The 22,574-nt window shown below is 38.8% G+C and overlaps 1 protein-coding gene across 1 annotated transcript in view; it reads left to right on the top strand.

Moving 5' to 3' along the window:
- Positions 1-22,574, top strand: part of GRID2 (glutamate ionotropic receptor delta type subunit 2) — a 1,372,533-nt gene that overhangs the window by 798,044 nt on the left and 551,915 nt on the right. The gene's annotated exons all lie outside the window — the stretch shown is intronic.

Genomic DNA, 22,574 nt, shown 5'->3' with positions numbered 1-22,574 from the left:
CGCCCCGCTGGAAGGAGATAGAAGAAAGAAGAATACAGATGAAGATGGATTACAAATAGAAGACCCGTGGATTGATTTGGATTTTTAGTTTAATGTTCATTTTTTTATGATTTATTATTTTATGGGTTCCTGATCGTGGATTGGTTCGTGAGTAAGCTGCGCAACAGGCATCGGTGGGGGCAAGTAATGGTAAGTGAACTAAAGAAATTTATTTTATTTAACTTGTTAATTTTTTCAAAAGGTTTTTTAACATGTGTATTTTTTTTTTTTGTGGTATATCATTTCTTGCCACTGTATGTATGTATGTATATATGTCTAGAGAGATATATACATACAGGGTAAGAAATGATGTTGTTTTAAATGCTTGATTTGATGTGTTTTAAATTAATTTGTCTATGCTGCTATGCTTTATTGTGAGTTTAAAGTATTTTAAAATTAGATAGATGTATTCCTTGGTATTGTATTGTGTGTTTGAGGGAGGTCAGCGATAGCCTTGGTTTTAAAGGTTGGATTATGGTTGGTACTTATATTTTTTCACAGGCTAAATTGTTCTGCTCCAGGCGTGAATTAGTTAATTGTTTCATTGTTCAGGATGGAGTGTGAATTGTTTAGGGATGTAAATAATGATTGCTAATTGATTTTTGTTTACTTGGTTGATTCATTTGAAGAATGTATATGGTGCATAGATTTTATGCATCATTTATATTGGAATGTGAGGTGTTTCATTGGCTTGTGACGATATAGATTGTGAGATCAGTTAGGATTATTAAAGGAAATTGATTTTAATGTAGTGTTTGTATGGAGAAGTGTTTGGTTGTAGGACAGTATAGTTTTGATAACCCTTCTACATTTATTTGTATATTGGTTCATCGTGTGTATATATACTGTGTATATATATATATACTGTATATATATATATATATATCTCTCTGTATATATATACAGTACTGCACCGACACACTTTATTCGAGCAAATACCCAGTATGTATCTGGCAGATACCTGGAATGCGCCGCTCCTCACCTCTGACAAGCCCCGTTGCGTTTGCCATCCCAGCCTGGGTTCATGCCTGGCTGACGGGCGGCTGATCTGTTAAATGATAATGATTAGGATTGAATAGGCTGCAATGCTTCGCGTGTCTACCAGATGGCATAAATTCATGAATTGTAATGCAGTATATATATATATATACTGTGCAGTATTGCAGCCAGCGGGAATAAAATGCTTCAATCCCTGCCTGGAAAATAACCCAATGCACTCGGGCAGAAAACAGTCACAAACCTCAATACACCCGGGTGTACCCGAATTCGTGGGACTAGCCGAGCTCGAATAAAGTGTGTCGCCAGTGTATATATATATATATATATATATATATACTGTCATTAAGGTTATGGTGGGTAAAAAAAGTGACAAAAACCCTCCACAGTAAAACAGCATGCATTGGCTTGAGGATTGGCTTGTGTAATACGAGCTTGAGACAAAAGGTGGCACTGAGTGCTCATTTGCATGTCATTTCCCAGAATCCCTTGCTGCAGTGGAAGTGCTGTATGCTGGGTGACAATGGGGAAAGACAGGGTTGCAGACCTGTCTAAGACATGCAAATGAACATACAGTAATATTTACAGTTGCTATATATATATATATATATATATATATATTTATATATATATATATATATATATAAATATATATATATATATATATATAGTTGCATGATGAAGCCACTGTACAAATTCATGGGTGAAGGGTGGGTATCGGGCCACTGTGGCTTAACCCCTTAATCACCTTTGCGGTTATTATCTGATAAGGTGTTTAAGGGGTTAATTGATATCTGAATGTAATTGCAATGTATTGGCTTTGTATTTGCTATGTATGTTGTGGGCAAGGCAAGGATTTTGCTGGCGACGGACACTTCGTATTGATGAGGTCAGTAGTACTTTATTTATTTGTATATGCTAGTTAATGTTTTTAATAATGGGCAATTAATCTATTATCCATATCTGGATAATAGTTATTTTGCACATTATTGTACTGTAGGTGTTGGGGGGGAGGGTGTATGTATTGAATGTATAGGCCAGGTTTATTTTTTTTACATTCAGGGTTGGTTCCGTGGTTCTGCGTGGGACCTCTGGAGACCACCTGCGGGTATCCTCGGGTATCCCAAGGGTATCAGGCTGGTGGTTCCACGGGTGACACATGCGGGGATGATGATGCATGGTCCCACTTCTGTGGGGGCACCGCGGACCCATAGTCTGCGGGGATGACGATGTGTGGTCCCACTTCTGTGGGGGCACCGCCGACCCGTAGGTTCGGGGATGATGATGTGTGGTCCCACTTCTGTGGGGGCACCGCGGACCCGTAGTGAGCACCCGTGAGTTCCCCAGACCCCCGAGGGAACCACCCGAGGCCCCGCAGACACCTGTGGGTCTGACCCGGGGCTCCCAGACATCCAAGGGCCTACCGTGGGGACCCAATTGTGGCCCACGGTGACCCAAGGACACCACCTGGGGGCCATGGTGCTGGCGGTATCCACCAGCAGGCATCCAGAACCTGTGTAAAAAGGGCTGCTGGTAAACTGTAGGTCTGTCCAGGTGTCCCGCCAGCCCACTGGGGACTTGCGTGGGGCTGCGTTATGAACTCTATATGTAAAAGGATAAATCTTGTATTTATGGGGGGGCACAGGGTGTGGGTAATGTATTTAATAAATATAATGCTTTTTATTGTGGGTCACAGTACTGTTTTTATTGTGGGTACTGGGGGTGTGGGGGGGGTGTTTCCCCAACGGTATGTGGGTAGGCCTCCCTTGTGGGTACTGGGTGGTTAGGCCTCACGGGTGGGGGGGTTAGTGTGGGAGGGTATGTAGGCATCCCGAGTGGTGGGTGAGGGTGGGTTAACCCCATAATGACTGTAGCGGTTAATAACCGCTATGGTGATTAAGGGGTTAGGGGACATTACTTTGTATGTTTTAATTTTTGTCTCTGTTTTGCAGTAAGCAGCGGAGGGGCCGTGGGTAGTGGGTAGTGGGTGTGGGTGTGGTTATTTACACGGGATCCCCCTCCCCACATTTACATACAGTACACTGCACTCACAGAAAACACAGGCCAGGCAGATTTAACTGACACAATAAGGTGAGGGGGGCTTACACAGATTAGTCAAAGCAGGAAAGTTTAGCAGACACAATAGGGGGAGGGTTTTTTACATAGATTACAGTGAAGGCAGGGAAACTTCACACACAATAGGGGGAGGGGTTTTACATAGATTACAGTGAAGGCAGGGAAGCTTCACACACAATAGGGGGAGGGTTTTTTAAATAGATTACAGTGAAGGCAGGGAAGCTTCACACACAATAGGGGGAGGGTTTTTTGCATAGATTACAGTGAAGGCAGGGAGGTTTAAAACACACATTAAAAATATGTACAGTATGTAATGTATTTATTGTTTATTCTGCCTTAACCCTTCATTGCCTTAGCGGCTATACGCTATGGTAATGAAGCAGCATTTCTGTATTTTTAATAATATTGTGCAGGAGCAGGGGGTACCTGAGCATGAATTTCTGGCTCAGGGAACCCCCTGCTCACTGTACAATATTATTAAAATACAGAAATGCTGCTTCATTACCATAGCACATAGCCGCTAAGGTAAAGAACGATTCTTTATTGATGTGTGTGTATTATTTATACTGTACATGTGTAGAGGGTCTCCGGAGCAGAACAACTGTGGTTTTAGGTCCGGGGACCCCCTGCTCCCCGAGATACAGGCCCCTTTAGGGGGTGCCGGTATCCCTCTGCTTGGTTTACAGGCCGCGGTCACGTGATCGGAACTTAAATGCAAAGGGATACCAGCACCTCATAAAGGGGGCTGTATCTCGGGGAGCAGGGGTCCCCTGACCTGAAACCAACACGGTTCAGCTCTGGACACCCCCTGCACATCTACACTATAAATAAAAATGTATTTCAAATGTATTTATTTATATATTTATTTATTTAGATTTATTTATTTATTTTTTGGCGGCTGCTGTGTGTGAGGTTTTTTTATTGTGGGTAGTGGGGGTGGGTGAAGGGGGTATTAGCCCCAACGGTGGCTGTTTAGGGCTTGCGGGGGGTAGCGGGATGACTTAACCCCTTCATGACCATAGTGGTATTAACTGCTACGGCCGTGAAGGGGTTAAGTGCACCCGCAACCCCCCCGCAAGTCCTAAACTCACACCAAGGGCCAAATATCCCCCTCACCCACCCCCGCTACCCACAATAAAGCGGGCACGGTGAGTTAACCCCTTCATTGCCTTAGCGGCTATACGCTAAGGTAATGAAGCAGCATTTCTGTATTTTTAATAATATTGTGCAGGAGCAGGGGGTCCCTGAGCATTAATTTCTGGCTCAGGGAACCACCTGCTCACTGTACAATATTATTAAAATACAGAAATGCTGCATCGTTACCATAGCCCATAGCCGCTAAGGTAAGGAATGAGTTTTTATTTATATATGTTTTTTATTCACAGTGTAGATGTGCAGAGGGTCTCCGGAGCAGAACCGCTGTGGTTGTAGGTCCGGGTACCCCCTGCTCCCCGAGATACAGGCCCCTTTAGGGGGTGCCGGTATCCCTCTGCTTGGTTTACAGGCCGTGGTCACGTGATCGGGACCTTTAAATGCAGAGGGATACCGGCACCTCATAAAGGGGGCTGTATCTCGGGGAGCAGGGGGTCCCCCGACCTGAAACCAACGCGGTTCAGCTCCGGAGACCCCTGCACATGTACACAATGAATAAAAATGTATTTTTAATCATTTTGAATGTGCCGATGTTTGCGCAGAGAGAGCAGCGGTTCTCTCTCTGCTGCAAACACATCTCGCCCCCGCCGGCCCATAGTATCATTTATGTGCATATACAGTACTGTATGTGTACAGTACTGTATGTTAGGGGTTATAGGGGTTGTTGTTATACAGTATATATATATATATATGTATATATATATACTGCATTACAATTCATGAATTTATGCCATCTGGCGGACACGCGAAGCATTGCAGCCTAGTAAATCCTGAACCATTATTAATTTACACATCAACTGCGCGTCAGCCGGGCATGACCCCTGGCTGGGAAGGCAAAAGGAGCCTGGCATGCTCCGGGTGAACAGTGTGGCATTCCAGGAACATGCCAGGTACAAGCCAGTGAATAGTAAGAATAAAGTCTGCCGCAGCAGTACATTCCAGTGTTTCAGAATAATGTTACGTATTTGTCTAGACTGTCTACTATAAGTAGATATAAATAAAGGTGTAGAGTCCTTGGAAAATCCATCTTTTGTTCTCCTATCGGATCTTAACAAATCCTTTTGGTCCATTTGTAAAGCATTGACATAAGCAGAGTCTATGTTAGACTTACTATAGCCCCTTGATAGAAATCTGTTTTTGAGATCAGCAGATCTAGCAATAAAGGCTTGTTCAGTCGAACAGACTCTGCGTAGACGTAAAAATTGTGCCTTAGGTATTCCCTTAATTAATGCAATCAGATGTGCACTACTGGCCTGGAGAAAGGAATTGCGAGAATTAATCTTACGGTAGAGGTCAGTTTGAACATTACCATCCATATCGACATAAAAACAGACATCTAGATAGTTAATACGATGTCTGTTTGATTCAAATGTGAATTTTAGATTGTATATATTTTTGTTAAGGTAGTCAATAAACAAAACCAATTCCATATTGCTACCTCTTCAAATCAGGATCAAATCGTCAATGAAACGACGGTAAAATATAATGTTTGCTCGATATGGATTGTTGTCCCCAAAAATAAATAAAGTCTCCCAAAAGCCCATGAAGATGTTAGCGTATGATGGGGTAAAAGATGTGCCCATAGCCGTGCCCCGTGTTTGAAGGAAATAAGTGGAATCAAAAAGAAAATATTTGTGATGTAACAAAAATGAAATTGCCTCCATAATGAAGATAATTTGTGTTGGTGAAAGTGAAGATTTATCTAGAAAAAACTGTGTAGCTTGAATCCCTTGTGCATGACTAAAACTAGTGTATAAAGATGTGACATCTAAAGTAACCCATGTATAATGGGCACACCACGTGAAAGTGGAAAGAGTGCTAATTAAATCAGAAGAGTCCCTAAGATAAGAAGGGAGATTGTGGACAAGTGGCTGTAAAAAAGAATCCACGTACCTAGATAAACCATCTCCCAAAGATCCAATGCCAGAAATGATAGGTCTACCTGGGGGACTAGTAAGGGATTTGTGGATCTTTGGGAGATGGTGAAAAATAGGTACAATGGGGTGTGAAACATTAAAAAAGGAGAGCTCACTATCGTTTAAAACCCGCAATTCCTTCCCCACATCAATAAGAGTCAAATATTCCACAAGAAAATGTTTGGTCGGATTAGATCCAAGTTTCTGATAGGAACTCTGATCACCCAATTGACGTAAGGCTTCTAAGATATAGTTATCAACATGTTGCACGACTATGGCACCGCCTTTATCGACTTTTTTGATAATTAAGTCTTTGTTTATTTTCAGATTCTCTAATTCAATCAGTTCTTCCTTTAATAAGGGACCCTACCTTCAAAGTTTTGAAAGGTTAGTAGAGAGGGATCTACAGCTCTTGGCAAGGGGTTTCACCTGTTCTTCTATTGGTTTTAATAACTTATCTAAGGAAGAACTGATTGAATTAGAGAATCTGAAAAGGAACAAAGACTTAATTATCAAAAAAGCTGATAAAGGCGGTGCCATAGTCGTGCAACATGTTGATAACTATATCTTAGAAGCCTTACGTCAATTGGGTGATCAGAGTTCCTATCAGAAACTTGGATCTAATCCGACCAAACATTTTCTTGTGGAATATTTGACTCTTATTGACCTGGGGAAGGGAATTGCGGGATTTAAACGATAATGAGCTCTCCTTTCTTAATGTTTCACACCCCATTGTACCTATTTTTCACCATCTCCCAAAGATCCACAAATCCCTTACTAGTCCCCCAGGTAAACCTATCATTTCTAGCATTGGATCTATGGGAGATGGTTTATCTAGGTACGTGGATTCTTTTTTACAGCCACTTGTCCACAATCTCCCTTCTTATCTTAGGGACTCTTCTGATTTAATTAGCACTCTTTCCACTTTCACTTGGTGTGCACATTATACATGGGTTACTTTAGATGTCACATCTTTATACACTAGTATTAGTCATGCACAAGGGATTCAAGCTACACAGTTTTTTCTAGATAAATCTTCACTTTCACCAACACAAATTATCTTCATTATGGAGGCAATTTCATTTTTGTTACATCACAATTATTTTCTTTTTGATTCCACTTATTTCCTTCAAACACGGGGCACAGCTATGGGCACCTCTTTTGCCCCATCATACGCTAACCTCTTCATGGGCTTTTGTGAGACTTTATTTATTTTTGGGGACAACAATCCATATCGAGCAAACATTATATTTTACCGTCGTTTCATCGACGATTTAATTCTGATTTGGAGAGGTAGCAATATGGAATTGGTTTTGTTTATTGACTACCTTAACAAAAATATATACAATCTAAAATTTACATTTGAATCAAACAGACATCGTATTAACTATCTAGATGTCTGTTTTTATGTCGATATGGATGGTAATGTTCAAACTGACCTCTACCGTAAGATTAATTCTCGCAATTCCTTTCTCCAGGCCAGTAGTGCACATCCGATTGCATTAATTAAGGGAATACCTAAGGCACAATTTTTACGTCTATGCAGAGTCCGTTCGACTGAACAAGCCTTTATTGCTAGATCTGCTGATTTCAAAAACAGATTTCTATCAAGGGGCTATAGTAAGTCTAACATAGACTCTGCTTATGTCAATGCTTTACAAATGGACCGAAAGGATTTGTTAAGATCCGATAGGAGAACAAAAGATGGATTTTCCAAGGACTCTACACCTTTATTTATATCTACTTATAGTAGACAGTCTAGACAAATTCGTAACATTATTCTGAAACACTGGAATGTACTTAAGCTTGATGAACAACTTAAGACATACGTTGATACACCACCTAAGTTTGTCTTTAGAAGGGCTAAGACCCTGGGACACCACTTATCACCATGTTTACTACAGATCCGTGGTAAGACTAATGTTACTTCTAGGATTAGAGGTTTTAAGAAATGTGGTAATTGCAATATGTGCAGGTATGCAGTTCCACTTAAACGTCTAAAAAATGTTTATACTAGAGAAAATCTGAGAATACAATCATTGATCACATGTAATTCCAATTACGTCGTATACATGTTGAAATGCAGCTGTGGTAGTAAATATATAGGGAGAACGATATGCCATCTTAAGCAAAGGATATCAGAACATTTGAGATCCATCAAGCAGAAGGATGATAAATATCCCGTCTCTAGACATTTCTCTGCGTGCCCCTCTGGCAATATTAGTAATTTTTCTTTTTCTGCTCTTGAGTTCAAGGCACCTGTCAGAGGTGGGAATAGGGAGAATATCCTTAACCACAGAAAATGTTCTGGATACATTCTCTGGGATTAATGGCTCTGCGAGGGATGAACATGGACTGGGAACTTAAGCATTTTTTGTCCCAGTGACAGTGGTGTTCATCCCTCGCTGAGTATATTGTTGTTTATTCTTCCTCCTGATTGTGATGAGTCATTGAATATTTGTTTATTCTGTCATTATATATATGTTATGTTATCGGGTTCTATACCTTTAGGTCTTATAGATTATGGACCTTAACCTATGACTATTTTTATTAAGGTTATATACAACTATTTACAATTAATAAATTTATGTCTTGTGTAGTCGTGAAACGGTCAGATAAAAAATCTATCTCTATGTTGGTTATATAGAGAGATTTTTTGTCAATATTGTTAGTAGCTTAATATATAATATACCTCCAATTAAAGTTTTTATTATTGATATATGTCTCTCTGTCAACCACATTTTTTCTATCCCTTTTACTTTTATTCTTTCAAGCAATAAGGGTTTTTATGGCCTTTATATATACACATTCAGCATATTGTTTTTTTTTTATTGTATTTTCTTCTATTTAATTTTCTATTTTTATTTATTTATTTATATTTAGTTTTCTTTATATTTTTCTCCCATTTCTATGAGTTCATTATGTCTTAAACGTATAGACATATGTCATCATGGTCTCTATGGTTATGTGAGATTGCTGGCTTTGTATATGAAATGGTTAATGTGTGGTCTTAATGTGTCCTCCTAGGTAGATGGCGCTGTGGGGTTCTTCCTTGTCTCTTAGAGACAACAGTGATTCTGGATAGTATCGTGAGATTCAGAGTTGGTCCCTTTGACGTCACTTCCGGTTACGGACACAATTGAGACAGATTCTTGTGTTGTTGCTTGTGTTGACGTGTCCTCCAGGCTAGGTGGCGCAGTATGCTCTACTTGATTTGTCTCCTGGGGCACCGGCTAGACGGGCAAGTCTCGCAAGATTTTCGGCTGGTTCCGCTGACATCACCGATGCCTGATTTAGGTAATTAGATTATGTGTATATAAGTATGTGTGATTTGTAACTGGGGCATACTCTTTGACAAAGGACTTAGCCCGAAACGCGTCAGAGTGGGTGGTTGCTCCTTTTATGGTGTCTCCCCTTGTCGACCAATAAAGTAGTTTTTAACCTATGGTGTGCTGGTTCCTGCTATTTGTCCCTGCGCTGTGCTCCACTTTTCCTCCCTAGAGGCTGTTTTTTAAGTGAAAATTAATACCATGACCTGACAACATGAATAAGCGGAGACATAAATATGTATAATGTGGCTTCCTTAAGTAAAACTGAAGAGAACAATATGATATATTTAAACAAAAATGTAAAATAAAATAAAACTCTCACTTATATTTAACTATATGTATCACTCCCTAAAAATGAGTGCCATTCAATTTCAATCAATGTTTTTTAGTGTGCTGCTCACCACAGGAGTTCAAAGCACAGGTGAATGTGTTGAGCATTGTGATTTATTCCCTGAAATGTCAAGCACCATGTATTGCCCCTGTGAACTGAGTTTATATGTCTAGTTATTAGAGTGTCATTATTATTTTTTATGGTGCTGATGTGTTCTAAAATACGCCGTCTAAGTTGGCGTGTGGTCTTGTCGATGTATTTGATCCCACAACATGTGGCTAAATAAACTACTCGAAAATATCGGGGAATGGGGAGAGGGGATAGAAAAAGCTCTTGCTACAGTCTATATGGAACAGGTGGTGCCAGGGGTAGAGAGGAGAATAAACAAACATACAGTATACTTGCCGAAGCAAGTACAAAAACCCCTTCGGTAACAGCCCTCACCGAAATGAGTGTATAATGTATGTACTAAAACGTAAACTTTAATGGTTAAATAAGTTTAAATAAAGTTGGACAAAAACACATAATTAATCTAATTTCGGCACTAACTTGTTGTGTTCAGATTAAGAGTATATTATTTAATAGTTTTTTATTTTATCATTAGTTTCGTGACTATTCGTTATATGTGCTGTCCGTTATGTGTTTTTGTCCAACTTTATTTTAACTTATTTAACCATTAAAGGATACGTTTTAATGCATACATTATGCACTCATTTAGGCGAGTGCTGTTACCGAAGGGGTCTTTTTGTACTTGCTTCGGCAAGTATATGTTTGTTCATTAAATAAACTACTCTTATAGTTTTGCAGTTGGTAAATTTCTTGATATGGATATTATTTTTGAGGGTTTTATGTATTGAAACGCCTTGCATGTACCACAGCGGTATGTACCCCCTTTTTTTTATTTTAGCCACATGTCACTTTGCTGTAACTGATAGTGGCTATGTACCAGTTGGTCACCCAGATTTTGTGGACGTCTCTACGTTATGGATAGAACTGCATGAAGGGCTTTTTTCAGGTTCACATCCTCCAAGTGAATGTGCCAGTGTGTCATTAATACTTTCCTTATTTCCTGCCATTGTTTATTACGGTATACGTAATGATAATACGGATAGGATTTTTATCGGTATTACGGTTGGTTTTACCACATAATAAAGTACTGCATTCAGTTTTTTTGCCCTTTTATATGCTTTGTCTATGCAGATTCGACTGTAACCTCTGTTGAAATATTTTTGACGCATAATGACAGACTGTTCCTCAAAAGTAGACGTTGTTGAGCAATTTCGTTTCACTCGTAAAAACTGGCCAACTGGTATCCCTTGAAAGCAAAAAGCACAGAGTGCACCAAGGTTGAAGAAATATATATTAAAAGTGAATACAAATATCACGTATTAACTTACAGTACATACTGTATAATGAATATGTTATCCAGTGAGATCTTTAAGTCTATGCTGCCCCATCCGTGGGTAGAAGAGAGGCAACACCGAGCTTGAGACAGTCTATCCCGCACGTTGGGATTGAGTGGTGTCTCCATTTTGCTCTGCTCTGCTGCTTCTGGGTATGCAAAACATGTTGCGATGACTAATCTGCATCACTTGACGAAGCAGATTTGTTTGCGAAACATGTTGTGGTAAGAGCATTGTGGACACTTCATGCAGACCAGGCTCTTGGTTAGCTGTTAGTTGACCTGAGAGAGAGACTGTGAACTTGGGAGACATGCACACAACAGCACACGGACCACGTGGTACTGCGCATTCCCGGAAGCAGCAGAGCAAGATGGAGACACCACACGCTCGATCCCAGCGCACGGAATAGACTGTCTCAAGCTCGGCATTACCTCCCTCCTACCCACGCACGGGGCAGCATGGACTGTACCACTTAAAGATCTCACTGATAACAGATTCATTATCTAATTGTTGATACTTTTATTTGTATTCACTTTTAATATATATTTCTTCAACCTTTGTGTGCTCTGTGATTTTTGTTTTCTATGACTGGCCTATCTGTGGAGTAATCCTCAATTGAACTTCAGTGAGAAGGGGAATATCTCCACGCACAGAAGCAGCAAAAGGAAGGAGTTGGTTTATACCAGAAACTGTAGGAAGCATGAGCGTGGCTCAATAACCCACTTTCCTGGTATCCCTTGAATTAGGAACTTGGGGTGGTGGTTTGAGGCCATCAGTATATTATTGATGACTGTTTGTTTTGTTGTTTGTACTGTTCCATCTTTCTCTTTTGTGATCTGCAAATCAAGAAATACAATCTTCTCTGAGTTAATTTCACTTGTTAATCTAAAATTAAAGTCATTATTCCACAACACCAGCACATCCTCTATATATTGTGTCCATAATTCAATGTCCTGTGTGTGGAGGGAAATTTCTTGACAAAGACATGGGCTTCCTCCCACCATCCCAAGTAGATATTTGCATAAGTGGGGCACATGTTGTGCCCATCGCCGTGCCTTGTAGTTGATGATAGTATTTACGGTTCAATAAGAAATAATTGTGGGATAGTACAAATTTCAATAGAACCACTACAAATTCATTGTGACTTAGAAATTCAGTACAGTACCTCTAGCTTTCAAAAAGTGAGACACCGGTGCTATGCCTATTGGATGTTGAATACTAGTATATAATGAGTCAACATCCAATGATGCCAAGAAAACATTAAGTGTAACCTGTATCCCATCCAATTTTTTAAGTACATCCGTGGTGTTTTTGGTGTACGCTGAGAGATAGGTAACAAAGGGTCTGTGTACTCTATCTAAGTATGTGCTGGCATGTTCTGACAAGGAATTTATGCCGGACACTATTGGTCTTCCAGGTGGACGTGTTACAGTTTTGTGCAGCTTTGGAAGGCTGTAAATTGTGGCTATCTGTGGATTCTTAACCAAAATATAATTATATTATTTTTCAGTAATGACCTTACTTTGAAGTCCCTTTTTTAGGATTTTTTGTATGTCTGATATATGTTATTGTGGGTTCGCTTGTGACAACCTCATAACATGTTCTGTCACTAAGTAATATAAGATTTCCTTGTAAATAATTACTTTAATACGACAGGACAATATTGCCCCATTTGTCAGGAAGCTTAATGATGATTCACTTAATTTCCGTTAGTTCTTTAAGGGCATTTCTTTCTACATATGACATATTGTCCTGATCTCCCCTGTTAGAGAATTGTACCAGGTTTGGAGTCACTAAACTTAAGAACACCTCAATGTTTAAATTTGTACTCAGAGGGGGCATAACGTGACTTTGAGGGTTGAGGGATGTGAAGGGGCCATGTCCTTGTTCACTTGGTCAGGGGTTAACTGTATAGATGCAGGAACATATTAAGGTACTCTCTCTGATTTAATAGTAATAAATGGGTGATATTACCGTCAGAAGGGACCCTTACAAGCTCCCAAATTTTGGTGTTGTATGATGGGATCCGATTCTTGCTGCTCAACCCTAAAGAATCTTTCCAGGATCCTCGTGTAAAATAGTAAAAAAAAGGAGGGGACAGGGGAGCGCAGAGAAATTACCAGGAAAATTGTTGGTAGACAGTTCAATAAAAAGTGTATGTGCAGCCCGGAGTGATAGGGATGCACACAGGTATGAGTGGAACAACAGTTGTAGGAAGGAGGATAAGAATTTATATAGATCCTGTTCATAGAAGTCAGCAAGCCATCTATTGTACTGATCATGCCAGGTTCAGTGCTGTGAAGACTTCTGAAGCCCGACTGATTTTTTCCCAAAATGTCCTTGTTTTCTATGTGAGCTTGTTATTGTAGCTGTATCACATTTTCCGAATCTGTTTAGGTCTGAGGATGCTGCTGTGGAGTATGCCTTCTGAGACTTTCACAGACCAGGATAGACAAGGTCACATGTTGTTGGTCTGAGCTTGTTGATAATGTCTATACAATTGCTACATATATAATCAACTATAGATCTAGCGCTGGAGCGCTTACATCACTAATTTGCTTACTTGTTGGTAATGTCAACTAGTTCCCAGTGGGAGAAGTTAGAGAATCCAGGGAGTGTTGTGTTGCTGTGTGTGCAATCCAAGCTTGGCTTGTTCCTATTGATCATCTTCAGGCCCTCTTTCATATTCTGGATCTCGCAGAGGGAATGTTGGTTGAACTTTTCACAGAGCTCCTTGGGTGGTTTTTGTTCATTCCTGAGGCAGGCTACTAGTTTTTGGAGTTGTTATCTTCAATTTTTCCTGCCAGGTAGGCTGTCTAGGCAAGAGTGATCTTCTTGATGTATGGTTGGGTCTTATAGTCCAGTAGTGTACATGTATGTTTTGTCAAGTGTGAGCTGGTTGGTAAGAATAAATATGAATTATATGACAGTTGTCTTGACATGCATAAAAATCCATGTTTAGAATACCAAGCACCTGTTCTAATGTGTTCTGTGCAGGTTGAGGATTGTTCGCCAAACAGGCTTTCTTTGTCTGTGCACTTTCCCAGCAAAGTGCTTAAAAGGGAGAAGAGATTTTATAGAAACAACCAAGCATAACAAAACAAGAAGGGACAATCAATGTACACTAATGAGTTATCATTATGTACATTCATATTTTATCAACCAGGAGATATAAAAAAATAACTGCATCAAAACAAACAGTTATTCAAAGGAAAAGGATTAAAAGCTAAAACAGAATTTTGTAAGGTTAAAATATTGCTATTATATTCTAACAGATACAGAAAAATAAAATAAAATACTGCATTCCCATCCATTCTATTTTTCTTTACTAAAATTACATTCAGGGATCTGCCATACCTTTGTGCTAGAAGATATTAAGGTAATGTTAGAAAATGTTGCATACCAATAATCCAAATAAATAAGAGAGCAGGAGAGAAAAAAACGGAGCACTAAATCCAAACCTGGCAATGCCAGAAAAAAAGTTCAAGGATGCGTTCCCATAAATAAAAGCTTGTTCTAATGGATCAGAAACCAAAAAACCACACCAACGCGTTTCAGACTATCGCTAGTCCTTTATCAAGGTGAATGACTACTTACCCCCTTAGAGTGTCATTTATACCTGAGAGGAAATCTAGGCACGCCAATCGCCAATACTTCTGCATATGTCACGTGATGAAGACGTCCAACATCATCACGCACGGCCGCGTCATAACACATGCACATATCAAGTCCGACAGCAAGGGGGGTGCGGCATAGAGACAGGACAGCCACTAAAACAAGTAGCGGCTCCCAAGTATGAAATGCTACTCCCCCAGATGGAGTCGAGCATGAAAGCTAATAGCGCCCATCGACGTGACATTATTACATCACGTGACACGGCGTATGACGTACGCGTGTCATAGAATCCAATTTACATAGAAAAAACTTTATTGAATTTAAAATTTTTGACACTCCAAGAGGGCAATATCAAAGGAAAGAAAAACAACATGTGAATAATAAAATAACATGAAATAAACATAAAGTTACAAAATAACAAATTTTTTTTTTAAAGAATCATTAAAAAGATAAACAACCTTTGATATTGGCTAAGATTATCGTAGTAACGAAGGTAGTGCATTAGGCAATGTAATCTTAGAATAATAAAGAAGATACATATAAACTGTATATATTAAATCCACAGAGTCTAATACATATGGAAAAAGAAAATGAAACTAACCGAGAGCATGTAAACAATTAGTAAATTCTTAGTAAACATATACTGTTTCAATTATATTGTGAAATCAATAACTAAAAAAATATATGAATCACATCAATTCTATCTCATAGTCAATAATCTGTCAAACAATTGCTATAAATGATTTGAATGAACATACATAATTATACATACTCTATACAGACATCCTGAAAACTGCTAAAGAATGCAACAAACACTAGCCAAATGCTATAAATAGCAATAGTTAGAAAACAATTTTGATACATAAATTATGTGTCAAAACAAAGGGGTTCTATGTCCCAATCCGAATTTAAACCATATGGGGCACGTGTCTGTAGTGTAAAAATCCAGTATAGTTCCCTTTTATTCAGGGTATTTAGTCTATTACCCCATCTGATTGGACACGGTATGTGCTCTATACCTTGAAAAGATAAATTATTAACATTACACAAGCTACAATTAGTGAAATGAAGGGATACTGGGTGGTTCGTATCTTTTTTAACAATAAGACGCAGGTGTTCAAGAATCCGAACCGTTAAACATCTAATTGTACGTCCTATATATTGCTTACCGCAACCGCAACTAAGCAAATATACCACAAAAGTGGTGTCACAATTAATAAAAGATTTTACAGGAAAAGTTTTTCCCGTTTGGAATGAACTAAATTCTGAAGTTTGTTTCATAAATTTACGTGCTTTGCACTTGGAGCAGTTGTAACTACCTTTAGGTAGAGTATTTGTGGGTATTGTGTCTGAAATAAACATGCTTGCAGAAACATGATTGGCAATAGTTTTTGCCTTTCTGAAGACGAATCTAGGGCCCTCTTCATAAACTGATTGTAAAACTGGGTCTGCTGCCAGTACTGCCCAATGTTTCCTAACTATGTTTTTAATAGTCATGGCTTGATTGTTGTGTTGGACAATAAAGTATGGTGAATGAAAATCTTTTTCTTGACCTTTTTTGTTTCTGTCCAAAAGAACTGTCCTATTCATCATTTGTACCTCCTTAAAAGTTCTATCAAGATGTTTTTTCGAATATCCCCTAGCTTCAAAGCGCTTCATCAGATCAAGGGACTTAACCAAAAAAATCCTCATTATTTGTACAAATTCTTTTTAATCTTATCAGTTGGCCTTTGGGAATTCCTCTAATAAGTGATTTGGGGTGGCAGCTGTCAGCGCGCAGAAATGTGTTGCGTGAATTAACTTTACGATAAACCGTAGTGATAATATTTTTGTGTATATCAATAAATAATAATAAATCCAAGAAGTGAATGTGGTGAGAGTCATAATTTATAGTGAATTTTAAATTGAAATCATTATTATTAAGGTGCTCAGTGAATAATAAAAGTGAGTGCTCATCCCCGTTCCAAATAAAAATAAGATCGTCTATATAACGTTTGTAAAAAGTGATAATGTGTCTAAAGGGATTTTTTTCTCCAAACACGTGGATCGACTCCCACCAACCTAAAAAAAGGTTGGCATAGGAGGGGTCAAAACTAGTGCCCATAGCGGTACCACGTGTCTGGAGAAAAAAATCCCCGTCGAACATAAAATAGTTGTGAGTTAACAAAAATAGTATTGCATTTAAAATAAAAGTGCTCTGTGCCGGTGATAAATCAGAATGTTGTAAATAAAATCTGACAGCTGCCAGCCCATATTCATGCAGTATAACTGTATACAATGATGTTACATCGAGAGTGAGCCAGATAAAATTACTTTCCCATCTGATAGAGCTGAGTTGATTCTGAAGATCTCCACTATCTTTTATATGTGAAGGTAACGTTTGCACCATACTCTGTAAGAAATGATCAACATATCTTGATACACCATCTCCCAAAGATCCAATACTAGAGACAATCGGCCTCCCAGGTGGGGAGACCAATGTCTTGTGGATCTTTGGGAGATGGTGGAAGATAGGTATAATGGGATAAGGGCGAAACAAAAATTCTAATTCCTTGGCATCAAGGGCGCCTAACATGGAGCCATCGTCTAGAAGGGATCTAAGCTCCCTAATAAAGGTGGCAGTGGGGTCTCCTCTCAACAAAACATAAGAAGTTTTATCATTCAATTGTCAGAGGGCCTCTGTTCTATAATCATTTCTATTGAGGACCACAATTGCCCCCCCCCCCTTGTCAGCCCCCTTGATGACCAAGGAACTCTTGGCTTTAAGTGTGTTTAAAGCTTACCTTTCAGGTAATGTAAGATTATCTATTCTATTCTGCAATGGTGACATAGAAAGAAGAGACAAGTCACGTTCTATCAGTTGCTCAAAGGTAGCCAGACAATTGCCCTTCATATGTGCTGGATAGAAAACAGATCTATTTATAAAACCAGACGACCGTCTACCTAAAAAAGAAGAGGGAACATCTGCATCATCAATATTTTCAACCATTAAATCTATCAAATCTTGTGCACAACAATGTTCTTTGAAGCTAAATTGTTTAACTTCTTGAGCAATATCAGAAACAACAGGACTGGAATCTTTGTCATTACTTGCAGAAACTGTTTGATTGACATTATCCTGGTTATAAAACCTTTTCAAAGTCAATTTGCGTATGTATTTATGAAGGTCAATGATGGTTTCAAAGAGTTTAAAGTCACAACAAGGAGCAAATTTTAAGCCTTTATCAAGAACTGATAACTCAGCCTGACTAAGTACAACATCAGAAAGATTAATAACTCCAGTTTGATACATTAAAAGTTCTTCTTTCTTTTCTGAGGATTTTTTATGTCTCCTTTTTTGGCTCCTGCTTGTGCGTTTGTATTGACCCTGTTTTTTGACCCGAAGAAGGTTCTAGACTCGTACTCTGACTCCCCTTGAAATTTTTGATTAGATGTTGTACCCCCTTGATGTCCATTGTGCCTCTCTGTAGGGCGATGAAAAGTTGGATTTTCTCTATCATTAGCTGACATACGTCTGGGACAATAGTCCGTATCAGAGCCCTCTGATTCTGCACTTGCTGAATGAGAAAATGATATATTTTTCTTCAAGATAGACTTTTGATAATGTTGTCCTTTGGTTTTATTGGACTTGAGGGGTGTTGAGGAGTTAAAATTCTTGGAACGAGGGGGTTTCTGCCAGACATAAACCTGGTTGCGAGCGTAATCTTGTTTGTCCCTTTCAAATTTCATTTGTTTTTTGGACATGATCTCTTTTTCCATACTTTTTATATTATTAGATAGGATAAGATCAAGATCATCAAAGCCATCCATTTCCTTAAATTGACAAAGATTTTTTTGGAGGGATTTTATTTCCTCATTCAAGGAGGTTTTTTCTTTGGTTTTGGCTTTGATAATGAGATCAATAAGGGTAAAAGAGCATACATTAAGTGCTTCCTTCCATTTGGTTTCAAATTCCTGGTTAATAAAACCAAATGTGGGGGATTTCTTCACACGTAGACCCCTAGGTAGCCTTTGTGTTGTTACATAATTTTGCAAAGAAATATTATCCCACCAGAATTTTTAAGTCAGACACATCATCACAGTCTAACTCTAAAGTGTTGTCAAAGACCTGTTGAGCTTTCTTGACTCGCTGGGAATTGTCTGAGCAATTAAAAGCAAATTGAACAGGAATGTCCGTGTCAGTCTCATAATCAGTTTCCGTGAGGTTCTGATCCATAGTGTAGTTTGAAATCAAATGTTGTATAAACAACAATAAACTACAGAAAAGCTAAAGGGAAAACGCACCTTGCTTTAAATAATAAAGTAATGCTGATACGAGCTACCCCACAACTTAAGTACAATGAAGAAAACGTTGTATGGTGCTTAAAATAAAACAGCAATACTAGATGTTGATAAAGTCTTGTAGAATGGAATTAACCCAATAAAGGCATATATGCCTTTATTGGGTTAATTCCATTCTACAAGACTTTATCAACACCTAGTATTGCTGTTTAATTTTGAGCACCATACAATGTTTTCTTCATTGTAAATAAATAAGAGATACTGATACCGGTGCTCTCTAACTCGATAAGGGAAGTCCCGCTGCAATCCAGGGACAGAATAAACAAAAAAGGAAGAGTAGAGGCTCCACGGATTTTAGAAATGCAATAATTTATTGAAGCCAAATAAAGTGTCCAACATTTTGGCTGTAACAGCAGCCTTTGTCAAGGAGTGACATTACTTGACAAAGGCTGCTGTGATAGCCAAAACGTTGGACACTTTATCTGGCTTCAATAAATTATTGCATTAATAAAATCCATGGCGCCTCTACTCTTCCTTTTTGTTTAGAAGATATTAAGGGTAATATTTAGTACAAGAAAAACACACACCAAGCGCACCAAGAATTAGTACACACTCAAATATGTAAAAAAATAACTGCTAAGTGGATGGAGCGGTCCGGACTTTAACGCGCCAGCAAACGGTTCCAGCATGCTCTTTTGGTCAGTACTGCCCCCCCCCTTTCAGCTTACTATATCGTGCAGCAGGGGCATCTATTTTGCATGAGGTGTTTTTACCCCAGCCTCGCATTTGGAGATGGGGTTTGCTGCTATTATTGCATGTATTGCATTTATTTTCATATGTTTGCCTTGTTTTAGTTCAGTGGTGTTGGAAACACTGTTCTTGTTTGTCCCTGGTCTGATTGTAGACCCTTTCTTTTTTAATTAAATTACCATTACACCTTAGCAGTTATCTGTTTACATATTTGAGTGTGTACTAATTCTTGGTGTGCTTGGTGTGTTTTTCTTGTCGTTTGGGGTCCCCCATTTTTGGGAGACCCCTTTTAGGAGCAGTTGGGAGGGGCTCCTGCACACCTAGCTGCAAAATAATTGTTTTATTATTGGGGAAGATCTTCGACAGCTCGAGCGCGGAACTTTTAAACACATTTTGGGTAATATTTAGTAATCGGTGCTATGCCATTAGAATGGCCTATAGGGTATCTTCCGTCCTGGGAAAATGTCCTTACATATCACCAGTTAGTAAACATGGACTTGTACTAATAGCAGGTCTAAAGTTAGGACATTAAAGAAAAGATAAACAAAAGTCTTCAAATTTGTACATGCAAAATATTTCCATTGATGTGCATCACTAGTCAAAAATACCCTGGAATTAAATTGGAAAGTGATCATGCTCTTCAAAGTTCATAGTTCTTCATTACAGCCACGGTTGCTGACTGCCTGAATACATTAAATAAAGTCAAGTAGCTTGTTGATCATTTACATTGACCTTTTTCTGCGAGGGCTGTGATTATAAAAAGGGAGCTTTGGAATAGATTTAATTACATTGCTTCTATCTCTGTAGTGAGATTATTCTACAGGTGTATTAGAAATGACTCATATTTTACCAGGGGAACAACTGTATTATTTTCTTTGTTTGGTGATAGGGAAATGATATACGCTAAATAAAAAGACGGCATCTTATGCCGAGAAAAATCATTATCTATGGTACATTAAGGATAAATCGACCAGAAATGTAGGATATTACACTGGACCTAGCAGATGCCAGGTGTTATTTTGTCTGCAGAAAATCTATATTTAATACAGAGCATAAATGACAAATGAAGGAAAAAAAGAGCCTTGATGTGCTTTGAAGATGGATAATATAGGTTTAGTGCAGTCAAAAGTACTGAGAAAATTGATAATATACCCTTTTGCTTTTCTCCTGTGAGAAAGTGTTGAGTTATTAAATGTAGCATAGCCATTCAACTAAATATCAGCATTGTTTTACTTTGGCATATTGCTCAGGCTTAATGAATAACGGTAAAATGGGCTAGATCTGTACCCTCCAAATGTTATACGTTATAGGAGACAAGTAAAGATTAGATTGTAGCCCCTGTTAAACTTTTACTTAAACATTGAGACAGATGCATTTTCATTTTCTTTAATTTCTCGTTTTTAGCAAATAAAAGAGACAATGGCACTCTGGTAGGGTACTATGTATGGATTCTGTGGTGTAGAGATTAAACTAGACATTTTAAGGAGAATTTGTCCTGCCTACTCACAAACAGTTACAGTACCAGTGACTTTATAGGTCACCTGCATCCTCATGGCCCATCATTTTGATGGTAATGTGTGATCTCCAGCAGATAGAGAGGGACAGTGAAGGAAGCAGTTCACAAGTTTCTAAACAAAATAGCTCCTGTATATCAGTGGTTTTCTTGGGCTTTAGATTATCATTGGAAATGTTGCTGTTCTCTATTGTCTGGTTCTGTGGGTTCTGTATCGGTGTAAGACCTTCCTTCAAAATAACTTCTTTGTTAATGAGGCCGTTCTTCCAATAACCAAAGGGAACTCTTCGCTGTGGCATTTTCAGTACAGTAGATTAAATTTAAGTGATCTACACAATTTGTTTTCAAATCTATACCGTATAAGCATTTTTAATAATTGATAATGTTTCAGTAGTAACCGATAGTAAATTCATGTAGTTTTCACCTAATCTCTTTTGAGTATACTCGGTTTGTAAACTCTAACTGAGGGGCCTATGCAATAAGCTTCGATAGAAAAAATCACAAAGGTTTTAAAATCGCAATTTTTGACAGTGTTGCTATCACCGTATGTAGAAAGCCCCGAATAAAAGTGATAGCAACATTTGCAAAAATGGTGAGTAGCCGGCGGCGTGAAGATTGCTTCTCTGAAAATGTTTTTATTTTGCCGATGTTTGAGCAGAGAGAGCGGCGAGTCTCTCTCTGCTGCAAACAAATATCGGCAGAAACGGCCTATCGCTAGGTTATCGGGAGCCAGGATTTTTTTATCACCGGCTCATCAGCATTTTGCTTTGGCAGAGATTCGGCAGGGATCGGCATGGATTCGGCCCTTACTGATTACTGCGAGGGCAAATCGCCAAAATCATGCCTATCGGCAACACTTGCCAAAGAGATTTTTTCGGCGCTTAGTGCATGAGGCCCAAAGTTTGATTTACATAGACACTGAGAAAATAGAAACTGACGTCACTTTACACAATTCAAAACGTGCTCACTTCTAACTTCTCCCCCACAAATACTGTACATGACATGGTAGACCCCACATCTGTAGGCCACCATTGTACAGTACTTAATTGCATACTCATTTTGCTGTTGAAAAGTGCTCATTACTCATAGTAACACCATTAAAAACAATATTAATGTGTCTAACTCTACTCTAGGGTATTTTCATATTGTATTTATGCTGATGAAGTGTTGGTG

Source organism: Ascaphus truei, chromosome 1, assembly GCF_040206685.1.
Source record: "Ascaphus truei isolate aAscTru1 chromosome 1, aAscTru1.hap1, whole genome shotgun sequence".
NCBI classification, from domain to species: Eukaryota; Metazoa; Chordata; class Amphibia; order Anura; family Ascaphidae; genus Ascaphus; species Ascaphus truei.
This window is presented reverse-complemented; position numbering and strand designations above follow the sequence as displayed.